General features: G+C 53.0%; 3 non-coding genes across 3 annotated transcripts; all 3 read right to left on the minus strand.

The window, feature by feature from the left end:
• Window positions 1-2,741: 2,741 nt before the first annotated feature.
• On the minus strand, window positions 2,742-2,814 carry TRNAM-CAU (transfer RNA methionine (anticodon CAU)). Its single transcript has one exon. It is a non-coding gene; the product is annotated as a tRNA-Met (tRNA).
• A 4,232-nt stretch (window positions 2,815-7,046) lies between these two features.
• Window positions 7,047-7,118, minus strand: TRNAA-UGC (transfer RNA alanine (anticodon UGC)). The gene has a single exon. It is a non-coding gene; the product is annotated as a tRNA-Ala (tRNA).
• Window positions 7,119-8,517: 1,399 nt separating this feature from the next.
• On the minus strand, window positions 8,518-8,589 carry TRNAC-GCA (transfer RNA cysteine (anticodon GCA)). The gene has a single exon. It is a non-coding gene; the product is annotated as a tRNA-Cys (tRNA).
• Between the last annotated feature and the right edge of the window lie 1,414 nt (window positions 8,590-10,003).

Below are 10,003 nucleotides of genomic sequence, written 5' to 3' on the forward strand. Positions count from 1 at the left end.
CGTTCTTAACTTCATTAAATATTATGTGGTGTATTAACTATATCAAGTGCGTTGTACAATACAATGAATTTTCCATGCGTTGCCCAAAACATATTTTAATATTATTTAAATGCACCGAACTCCTTGAACATGAAGTTGTTTATTTCATTCCTGTGCAGTGTGTTGGTAGCTCAGTTAATTGAGTTTATTGTCACTCTGTGTGTGTGTGAGGTACAACACAATAATTTAGTGATGCTGAAAACGTTCCCTTCTCCCTCCGGAACTGCCTTGGAATCACCTTCCCTTTGTAGATTAATCTACTCCTGTGTCTGTATGAGGAAAATATGGTTTCTATGAAAAAAACTCATTGTTTATTTAAAAGGACTGACACCAAACGGCCACACTATGGGGATACAACACCATGAGTAAGAACAGGAGGACTTGTGGCACCTTAGAGACGAACAAATTTATTGGAGCATAAGCTTTCGTGAGCTACAGTTCACTTCATCAGATGCATGCAGTGGAAAATACAGTGGGGAGATTCCTATACACAGAGAACATGAAACAATGGGGGTTACCCTACACACTGTAACGAGAGTGATCAGGTAAGGTGAGCTATTACCAGGAGGAGAGCCGGGTGGGGTGGGGGGAACCTTTTGTAGTGATCATTGGAATTAATTTGCAAACTCGATACAGTTAACTTAGGCTTGAATAAAGACTGGGAGTGGATGGGTCATTACACAAAGTAAAACTATTTCCCCATGTTTATTTCCCGCCCCCACTGTTCTCACATGTTCTTGTCAACTGCTGGCAATGGCTGACCTTGATTACCACTGGAAATCTGAGAAAAAAGACGAGAGCAGAGTGGTTTCTAGACACCCACCCATCCATCTAACACAGACACACAGACTTTTCTAAGGCATTAACTTTTCCTTCTCCTTTATGATTCTTTAATGCCTCTGGAAATACCAATTCCTAGAGGCCCCTTTCACAGAGCAAACAACCACAGAGCAATGAGAAAGCTGGGGGCTGCCAGGTTGTTGAGGGCAAGTCTTGAAAGGGATGCACAAACAATCCAGCTGGATCCCCGGCAACCAGATGTGGGGATTAGCTGCACAGCTGTGGCTGCTGCTCTGAGGGGAGCGGCATAAACTATCTGCCTGTGGATGCAGCCCACCAGCTGGTTCTCCTGGGGCAGATGGTGAGTGGTTGGGCAGGGATGCTGCACCGGCTGGGGTCTGAAATATGAACAGGGGTCTAAGGAACCTCAGCATCACAGTCATCAGGAGTCCAAGCTGCTTGGGGTGAGCTTGTGGGCAATGGCCCAACTGGATTGTTTGTGTATCCCTTTCGCCACGTCCCTTGTGATCCACCAGGACTTGCAGCACCATGGAAGAGTACCCCTTGCGGTTTATGTAGTGGCCGCCCCGCTGTTCCGGGGCCAAGAGAGGGATATGCGTTATATCTATCGCCCCGCCGCAGTCAGGGAACCCCAGCGCATTAAAGCCATCCACAATGGTCTGCACATTTCCCAAAGTCACGACCCTTGCTAGCAGCTGATCAATAATTGTGTTGGCTATTTGGATCACAGCAGGCCCCACAGAAGATTTCCCCACTCCAAACTGATTCCCGACTGACTGGTAGCTGTCGGGCGTTGCAAGCTTCCGCAGGGCTATGGCCACTCACTTCCCAACTGTGAGGGTGGCTCTCATTTTGGTGTCTTTGCACTTCAGGGCAGGAGACAGCAAGTCGCAAAGCTCCATGAAAGTGGCCCTTACACATACAAAAGTTTCTCAGCCCCTGGGAATCATCCCACACCTGCAACACAATGAGGCCCCAGCAGTCTCTGCTTGTTTTCTGGGCCCAGAATTGGCCTGCCACGGCATGAACCTGGCCCAGCACCACCATGATCTCCCAATTGCCACACGCCGTGCCATCTTTGTCCATGTCCTCATCAGTATAGTAATCGCACCGTCGTCGTTTCCTCGCCCCGTTTTGCAGGGACTGCACATACTGCTGGATAATGTGCGAGGTATTTACAATGGTCAAAACTGTGGCAGGGGAAGAGGTGCTGTTTGGTTTGTGGTAGCCGAACAAAGGCGGGAAATGGTGGTCTTCTGTGGCTTTCACGGAGGCGGGAGCCCAGGACAGAGAACCCGGAGAAGCTCGGAAGCGTGGCACCAGCAGGAGAGCAGAGTTGGAGGCAGAAGAGTTCGATGAGGAAGAGAAAGAGCAGATAGTAGAGATTACATTGGAAGGGGAGAGGAAATGAGAGGCGGATTCATAGTTGCAGGAGAGCAAGCGGTGCACCGTCTGCTGAAAGCAGTACGGCGTCTGCATGCCAAAAAGGCGTGAAACGATTGTCTGCCAGAGCTTCCTGATGACACGCACCAGAAACACCCGCAAGAATGTTTTTGCCCCATCGTGCACTGGGAGCGTAACCCCAAATTCCAGTGGGCGGCGGGAACTGTGGGATAGCGACCCACGGTGCACCCGCTCCGACATTCGATGCTAGCCTCGATACCGTGGACGCACTCTGCCGAATTCACGCGCTTTAGTGGGGACACCGAAGCCTGAATGTCTAAAATAGCTCCCGAAATTTCAAATCAAATAATTTTGAACTAATTTCGTACTGTAGACGTACCCTTAGAAAAGTCTCTGGGTGTGTGTTAGATGGATGGGGAGGTGTCGAGAAACCACTCAGCTCTAGTCCCTTTTCCACGATTTCCATTAGAAAATCTGAAGCAGGGAGCAAGAAGAGTTGCCTTCTCTGAGGCTTGAACTCAGGACCTTCAGATTATGAGACTGACGTGCTGCCCGCTGCGCTAAGAAGGCTTGGAAGAGCTGTAGGCTCAATGCTTATAGGACCCTCCTCCAGGAGAGACAGAGCCTGGTGTGTGCTGGAAGAAGCGGGGAGCTCTGGTGCCCACAGACCTGTCCTGGCAGCTTTCTCAGCAGCAAAGAAATCAATTCTCCCTGCCCCTGAGCAACCCACCCGGAGCTAGGGCCAGCATTGGTGGGGGGTCCCAAGCTTTGCACCAACATCCACATTTCAGACCTTCCTCTCATGGCACTTTCCATGTGAATTAGGACAAGCAAGCTGGGGAAGCTCCATGGGGTAATAGAAACCAGGGCTTCAGGAAAGGCTTGAGCTCACAACCCCAGCAACATTGCCCTTTGCACTAACCACTTGCACCCCTGCAGGGGCTCCTTGGACAGCGCTGGGAAGTCGGCCGTGATCCGTCTCTGTGGTTCGCACCTTTGCCTGGCAATTGAAAGGCTGCCGGTTCAAACCTCACTCAAGGTGTGGCTTTCCAGCAATGAGACTCCAGTCCATTTTAACAGGAAGAAAATCTCCTCTATTCTGGTTTAGCCCCATTTGACTCCTTCTGCCCGTCTTCTTCCTCCCCCATCGGGGCCATGCAGAGGGGAGCCCCAGGCAGTCTCTGTCACCCAGAGGCTGTATCCCATAAGGGAGGGAGGGGTCGCTGTAAAGCATTGATAATGGGTGGGGAGAGGTGTGCATGGTTAGGGGGAGAAAGGCTGGAGAACTAACAGTGGGGCCCAGAGAGATTTCCCCGCAGACTGGGGAGATCCCCTGCTGCCCACCATCACCCAGCTCTGGGAAGAACAACTTGGGATTGCTTGGGGAAGCCACCTTTAAAAACACAAGTGTTCCATGCTAGTTACATTTTAATAAGACCAAAGCCGCCTCAAACCCAGTGTCACAATCACTGGGACGACTTTGTCCTGACATTTTACCGGCCGCAGCCACAAAGCGAGTCAAATTACGGCTCCCGTTCGGCATCAAGGCCCACAGACGAACCCGGAGGCTTTTCCTTCCTCAGGTTCTACCGTCATTTCAGTGCTGGCCTGTTCCGAGATTCGTCGTTGTGCAAAGCAGCGTCAGGCCCTGAAACTGGGCGAGCCCAGAGCAGAGGCTGCCTTCATTTAACCCTCCAAAAACCAACCCGCTGAAACGTGGATTAGCACCCATGCTCCTCCAGCCGCAGGGGAGGTGCCTCATCTGGGCCGCTGGTGCCCATGCTCCAGCAACATAAGACCACGGGGGCCTGGCTCCACCAAAGTCCGGGGCCCGGTGTCTCCCCCAGCCCCGCCTGCTGCCCCCGGGCAATTTAAAAGGGCCCGGGAACCCCCACCGCCATCACCGGTAACACAAGGGGGCTAAGGCGGCTTCCTGCCCACCCTCGCTCCGTGTAACCCTTCTGCCCATCAGAGTTGGCAGCAACAAGGGCCGGGTTCAATATCTAGGGGATCCATTCCAATAACACAATGCAAAGCGGCTCGAGCCCCCACCCAGTGACCTGGGACAAATATGTACCACCCCCGCTGGGCGCCTCCCAGAGGCAATACTTCCCCTCTTGCAAGCACCTAGTCTGAGTGTAGCAAAAAGCCTTTTAATAACAGAGAGAAACAATGTGGCATTATGTTGGGGATACAGCACCAACAGGATTCATAACACAACCCACGAGCAAAAAAAAAACCCACCCCAAGCAAATTGGGGCGTGCCCTTTCCCTTTGGTTCTTGAGTCCAGCAACCCCAAATCAGTCCCAAAAGTCCAATGACCCAAAAGTCTCTGTCCCTGGTCAGGGCAGCCCCAAAGTTCAAAAGTTTATCTGCAGAGCTTTACCTCCCAACCTGGGTGGAGATGGGGGTGGGGGTAAAAGGCACCTTACATGATCTGAAGCTGACCGCCCCACAGCTCCATAGGCCTCCACTCCACCAGCCGCCCCACAAACTGCTTCGCTCAGCTCCGCTCTGCAGCCCAGCAGCAGCTCCCGCCGTCCCACGAACTGCTCCACCAGCCGGTCCACGAACTGCTCCACGTCCCACCAGCAGCTCCCACCGTCCCACGAATGCTCCACATCCCACCAGCAGCTCCCGCCGTCCCATGAACTGCTCCACCAGCCTGTCCACAAGGCACTCCAGCCGTCCCGCAAACTTCTCCACAATAGATCTTCAGGCTCCCCCACTACTTAACACAACGCTCAGTGATTTCAGCTCTTAGTCAATTCAGCTCTTTGGTGAAGTCAGCTTGTAGTTAGGGAGCCTCAGTGATGGTACACCATTCGCCCAAAGCGAGCTCAGCAGTCTGTAACTAGACTTCTAACAAAATCAAAATTAGCTCTGAGATCCCACAGTAGAGAGAAAAGAAAGAGAAAATAGCATGTAAGACCATCACCAAGGGGCCCACGCCACCAAGTATTAATACTTGTCCCCAACCTCTCTCAATTCACAGAGTTTTGGAACCCATGACCCTTGCCTAGCGATTGCTACTTAGTTGATGGTGAGTCCCTCCATCATAACAAAAGGCCAAGTACAGTTCCCAGCACAGTTCCCATAATCAGGGTAATAACAATTTATTCTTCCTGCCCCAATAACAGAGACACTGGGGATCCCACAGCAGCCAAAGTGACCATTTGGGCAGCTATGGCCGCGTTCTAGGCGGGGTGGGTGTGCCTATGCAAATGAGATCGGCCCCTGAAGTTCTTTTCCACAACTTGCCAGACTTCAGCACCAGATGTCAGGGTGAAGCTCACCCTGACACTGCTTACACTCCGTGTGGCCTGCCAGTCTCGGAAGCGGCTGGCGCGTCCCTGCAGCCCCGGGGGTGGGGGGATCTCCACACGCTGCCCCCGCCCCGAGAGCCGATTCTGCCATCTGTGGCAATGGGAGCTGCTGGGGTGGTGTCCGTGGGCAGCGATGGGCAGAGACCCCCCACCTAGGAGCTGCTGCCAGAGGGGGGTGTGGGTCGCTTTTGGGAGATGCCTGAGGTAAGAGCTGCACCCCTCACTCTCTCCCGCACCCCAAGCCCCAGCCCAGACCCCAATCCCCTGCACCCAAACTTTCTCCCAGAGTCCGCCCCCTGCACTCCCTCCTGCACCCTACCCCCATGCCCCAGCCCAGAGCCCACACCCCACACCCAAACTTCCTCCCAGAGCCTGCGCCCGCACCCCCTCCTGCACCCCAACCCCCAACCCCAACCCAGATCCCGCACCCAAACTTCCTCCCACAGGCCTCCCCCCACACCTGCTCTCGCACCCCAACCCTCTTCCCCAGCCCAGAGCCCACACCCCACACCCAAACTCCCTCCCAGAGCCCGACCTGCACCCTCTCCTGCACCCCAACCCCCTGCCCCAGCACAGACCCCGCACCCTGCATTCCCTCCTGCACCCCAACCCCCTGCCGCAACCCACAGCCCACACCCAAACTCCCTCCCAGAGCCCAACCCCTTTCCCTCTCCCTCCCATACCCAAACTCCCTCCCAGAGCCTTAGGCAGATGTGGGGGGAGGTGGACGGGGAGGCAGGACTTGGTCCCATTCTGGAAATCACCAAAAATTGTAGAAACCTGCCGCCCCTGTCCAGCCCAACCTTCTGCGGGTGCCCCTCAGGCCCCACCCGTGCAGGGTTTGAAGCTTGCATTGCTTAAATTCCAGGATGCTGGGGGACTTCAGCTCCCCTTTGTCCAGCGGGAACCTTCACCCCACTCCCAACCAGATTCTTGTCCATGGGATGACTGTCGGGGGGCTGGGCCCCTCTTTGTCTTTTCTCTCTGGGACAGGCCAGGGTACCTAGAACTGGGGTATCTGAGCACCCAGGACCTTCTATGGAGATGCCCTTCTCCTTCCCCATCTGTGGTCCCATCTGTCATTGACTCCAGCCTGTTTTTGATCCATCGTCAGCACCATCCCAAGCCAGCCGCACCCGCCTCAAAAAGACAGTGTCCCCTGATGGGTGTAAATCACTGAGCTCTCTCCTCTCTGAGCACTGACTGCCCCTCCGTCTCCTTGCCCCTCAGTCTGGGCAGACGGGACCTTTCCCTCCAGGGCTGGAGGATTCCCCCTTCTCATCCGCTACTGTCCCAAGCCGCCCCTTGGGTGGGAATCTTAAATGTACCAAGGTGACTTAGGAGCAGAAACCCCCACAGACCTTCCGTGCAATGGGCACCTGCCACGCACTGAGCAGGACTGAAACTCCTGCAGGGAGACTGCTGGGCCACATCCCCTCTGGGCCTGAGCAAAGCAGCAGGGTGAAAAGAGAACTTGGAGATGCTGGGGATCGAACCCAGGGCCTCATACATGCAAAGCATGCGCTCTACCACTGAGCTACATCCCCAGACGGGGGCTGTTTGGGATGGGTTACGCTCAGAGTCCTCCTGTTTCCAGAGCTTCCAGGGGCCTAACGGCAGCCTGGGGGACACATTCCCTGCTCTGAGGGCCAAACCCTCTGTCCTGGAGGTTGCTGGTTCTCAGGGGTCACTTTGCAGCAGGGCCAGTTTCTCTATGTGGGGGAGAGAGAGGGCCTGCCCTGGACTCAGGGTGCAGAGATACACTCGGCCCTCTCCCCTGCATTGACTGGCTGGAGCTGCCAGCCCCTGCTGAAAGGAAACGGCGCTGGGGGGCGCTTTGAGTCGCTCAACACCTCACCCCGGTGGAAGAAGTGGGGGGGGGGGCTTTCATCGGATCTGCTATTTCCACCTGCCTGTAAAGTCCAGCTTTCCCCAGCACATTCACTGCAGTGCACTCGGGTCACTGTTTCCATGGCTGACAGCAAAGAATCGCTCCCAGTTTCCCTTCTATCTGCAGCACGATTAGCCTGTGTCGGTGATTAATGAGGTGGAACTAGTTGTCGGTGGTTATTCATTCCCCACCTGGACAATTCACACAGTCCCTTTCCTGCTCAAATCCCCAGCACCTCAGTGATCCCGGTAGCAGGGATTAGGTTTTCCCTGAGGCCCTGAGATTCTCAGGGTCCTTTTTTCCCTCCACCTGGAGTGAACTCAGCTTTTTCCCCATCCCAGACACTCCATGAAATAACAACAGCAGCATAAAGAAAGCGGGGAGGGAACATCTCCCGGCCAGGGCTGGAGGTGCCCAGGGCCCCCTGCTTCTCCATTGTTTCCATCGCAGAAGAGGAAGGTTCCTTGGAATTTGACACCCTACTTTGCACAAGGGACAGAGAAAGATCTTGATGTTCCTGCGTCTGCACATAGAAAATTGTCCTTCTGTGTGAAAGAGAGGCAAGAAATGGCTGTTTCTACCCAAATGATCAACGAAACCAGAAAGTGACGCTGTGCAATTAACGATCTGGTACTACACTAACTCTGCGGTTACTTAGATGCAGCCACAACCGGCTCTGTGGTTGGTAACCTTACAGAGACACTGCGGGTGATCATGAACTCGAAGCACGTTCCCTTTAAACAGCTGCCATTGGAATGTAACACAGACTAGTCCATTCCTCCCAAGGGGATGGGGTTCTTGTTCTTCTACACATTGTAGCCCATGGAGACCAAGGATCTGCAAATGTGCCTTCATGTGTCTTTGTTTCATTGATGAAAACATAAACTAGACACTCAGAGGATTGGAACTGATTTCAGACGAGGGACCTGTTTGCTAGGTTTCTATGGATTTGCACAGGAAAACACTGAGTGTTTCCATTCATCCCTATTCAGTGGAGCTCCCGAACATAATGGAAATGGATATGTGCTTATTTTTGTTAAGGGAACAGGCTTGTAAGGGGGCACTTGGATTTGAACCAAGGACTACTTAAGCTGCAGTCAAACACTCAACCACTGAGCTACACCCCCCATGGCATTGGCATAGGCAAGTCAGTGATCTTAAGGATTTTGAAGGACAAGCCCTGCTCAGAGAGCTCCTTTTCCATTCCCAGACCACGGGTGGTTTTAAAAATGGGGTTTGATTAAACTTTATCTATACATGTAGACCCCACAGCTTGCCCACCCACCAACACAGCTTCTCCCACTGACACAGCTCCCATCTCTTGGGGAGGTGGATTAACTACACGGACGGGACAGCTCTCTCCCATCCCCTCAGAGCATCTTCATTAGTTATGAATAAGTAGGAAATAACCGACTGAATGGACAGCAACCAATTTATCAAATATTGCTGAGCCTGCATTCAATATGGGTAACTGGTCATATTGGGCTGCATTAGGAGGAGCATTGCCAGCAGATTGAGGGAAGTGATTATTCCCCTCTATTCGGCACTGATGAGGCCACATCTGGAGCATTGCGCCCAGTTTTCAGAGCCCCCTCCCACTACAGAAACAAATTGGAGAGAGTCCAGGGGAGGGCAACAAAAACGATTAGGGGACTGGAACACATGACTTACGAGGAGAGGCTGAGGGAACTGGGATTATTTCGTCTGCAGAAGAGAAGAGTGAGAAGGATTTGATAGCTGCTTTCAACTACCTGAAAGGAGGTTCCAAAGAGGATGGATCTAGCCTGTTCTCAGGGGTACCAGATGACAGAATAAGGAGTAATGGTCTCAAGATGCAGTGGGAGAGGTCTAGGTTGGATATTAGGAAACACTATTTCCCTAGGAGTGTGGTGAAGACTGGAAAGGGTTACCTAGGGAGGTGAGGAATTTCTATCCTTAGAGGTTTATATGGCCTGGCTTGACAAAGCCCTGGCTGGGATGATTTAGTTGGGGTTGGTCCTGCTTTGAGCAGGGGGTTGGACTAGATACCTTCTGAGGTCCCTTCCAACCCTGATCACGGGTTAGAATAACATTTCCCAACCAACCATCAGTTGAGCTAAGCGCAAATCAAGAAGGGTTTCTTCAGGTATGCTGGCAATAAGAAGAAAGCCAAGGAAAGTGTGGGCCCCTTACTAAATGAGGGAGGCAACCTGGTGACAGAGGATGTGGAAAAAGCTAATGTACTCAATGCTTTTTTTGCCTCTGTCTTCACAAACAAGGTCAGCTCCCAGACTGCTGCACTGGGCAGCACAGCATGGGGAGGAGGTGACCAGCCCTCTGTGGAGAAAGAAGTGGTTCGGGACTATTTAGAAAAGCTGGACATGCACAAGTCCATGAGGCCGGATGCGTTGCATCCGAGAGTGCTAAAGGAGTTGGTGGATGTGATTGCGGAGCCATTGGCCATTATCTTGGAAAACTCATGGTGATCGGGCGAAGTCCCGGAAGATTGGAAAAAGGCTAATGTAGTACCCATCTTTAAAAAAGGGAAGAAGGAGGATCCTG

Source organism: Caretta caretta, chromosome 28, assembly GCF_965140235.1.
Source record: "Caretta caretta isolate rCarCar2 chromosome 28, rCarCar1.hap1, whole genome shotgun sequence".
NCBI classification, from domain to species: Eukaryota; Metazoa; Chordata; order Testudines; family Cheloniidae; genus Caretta; species Caretta caretta.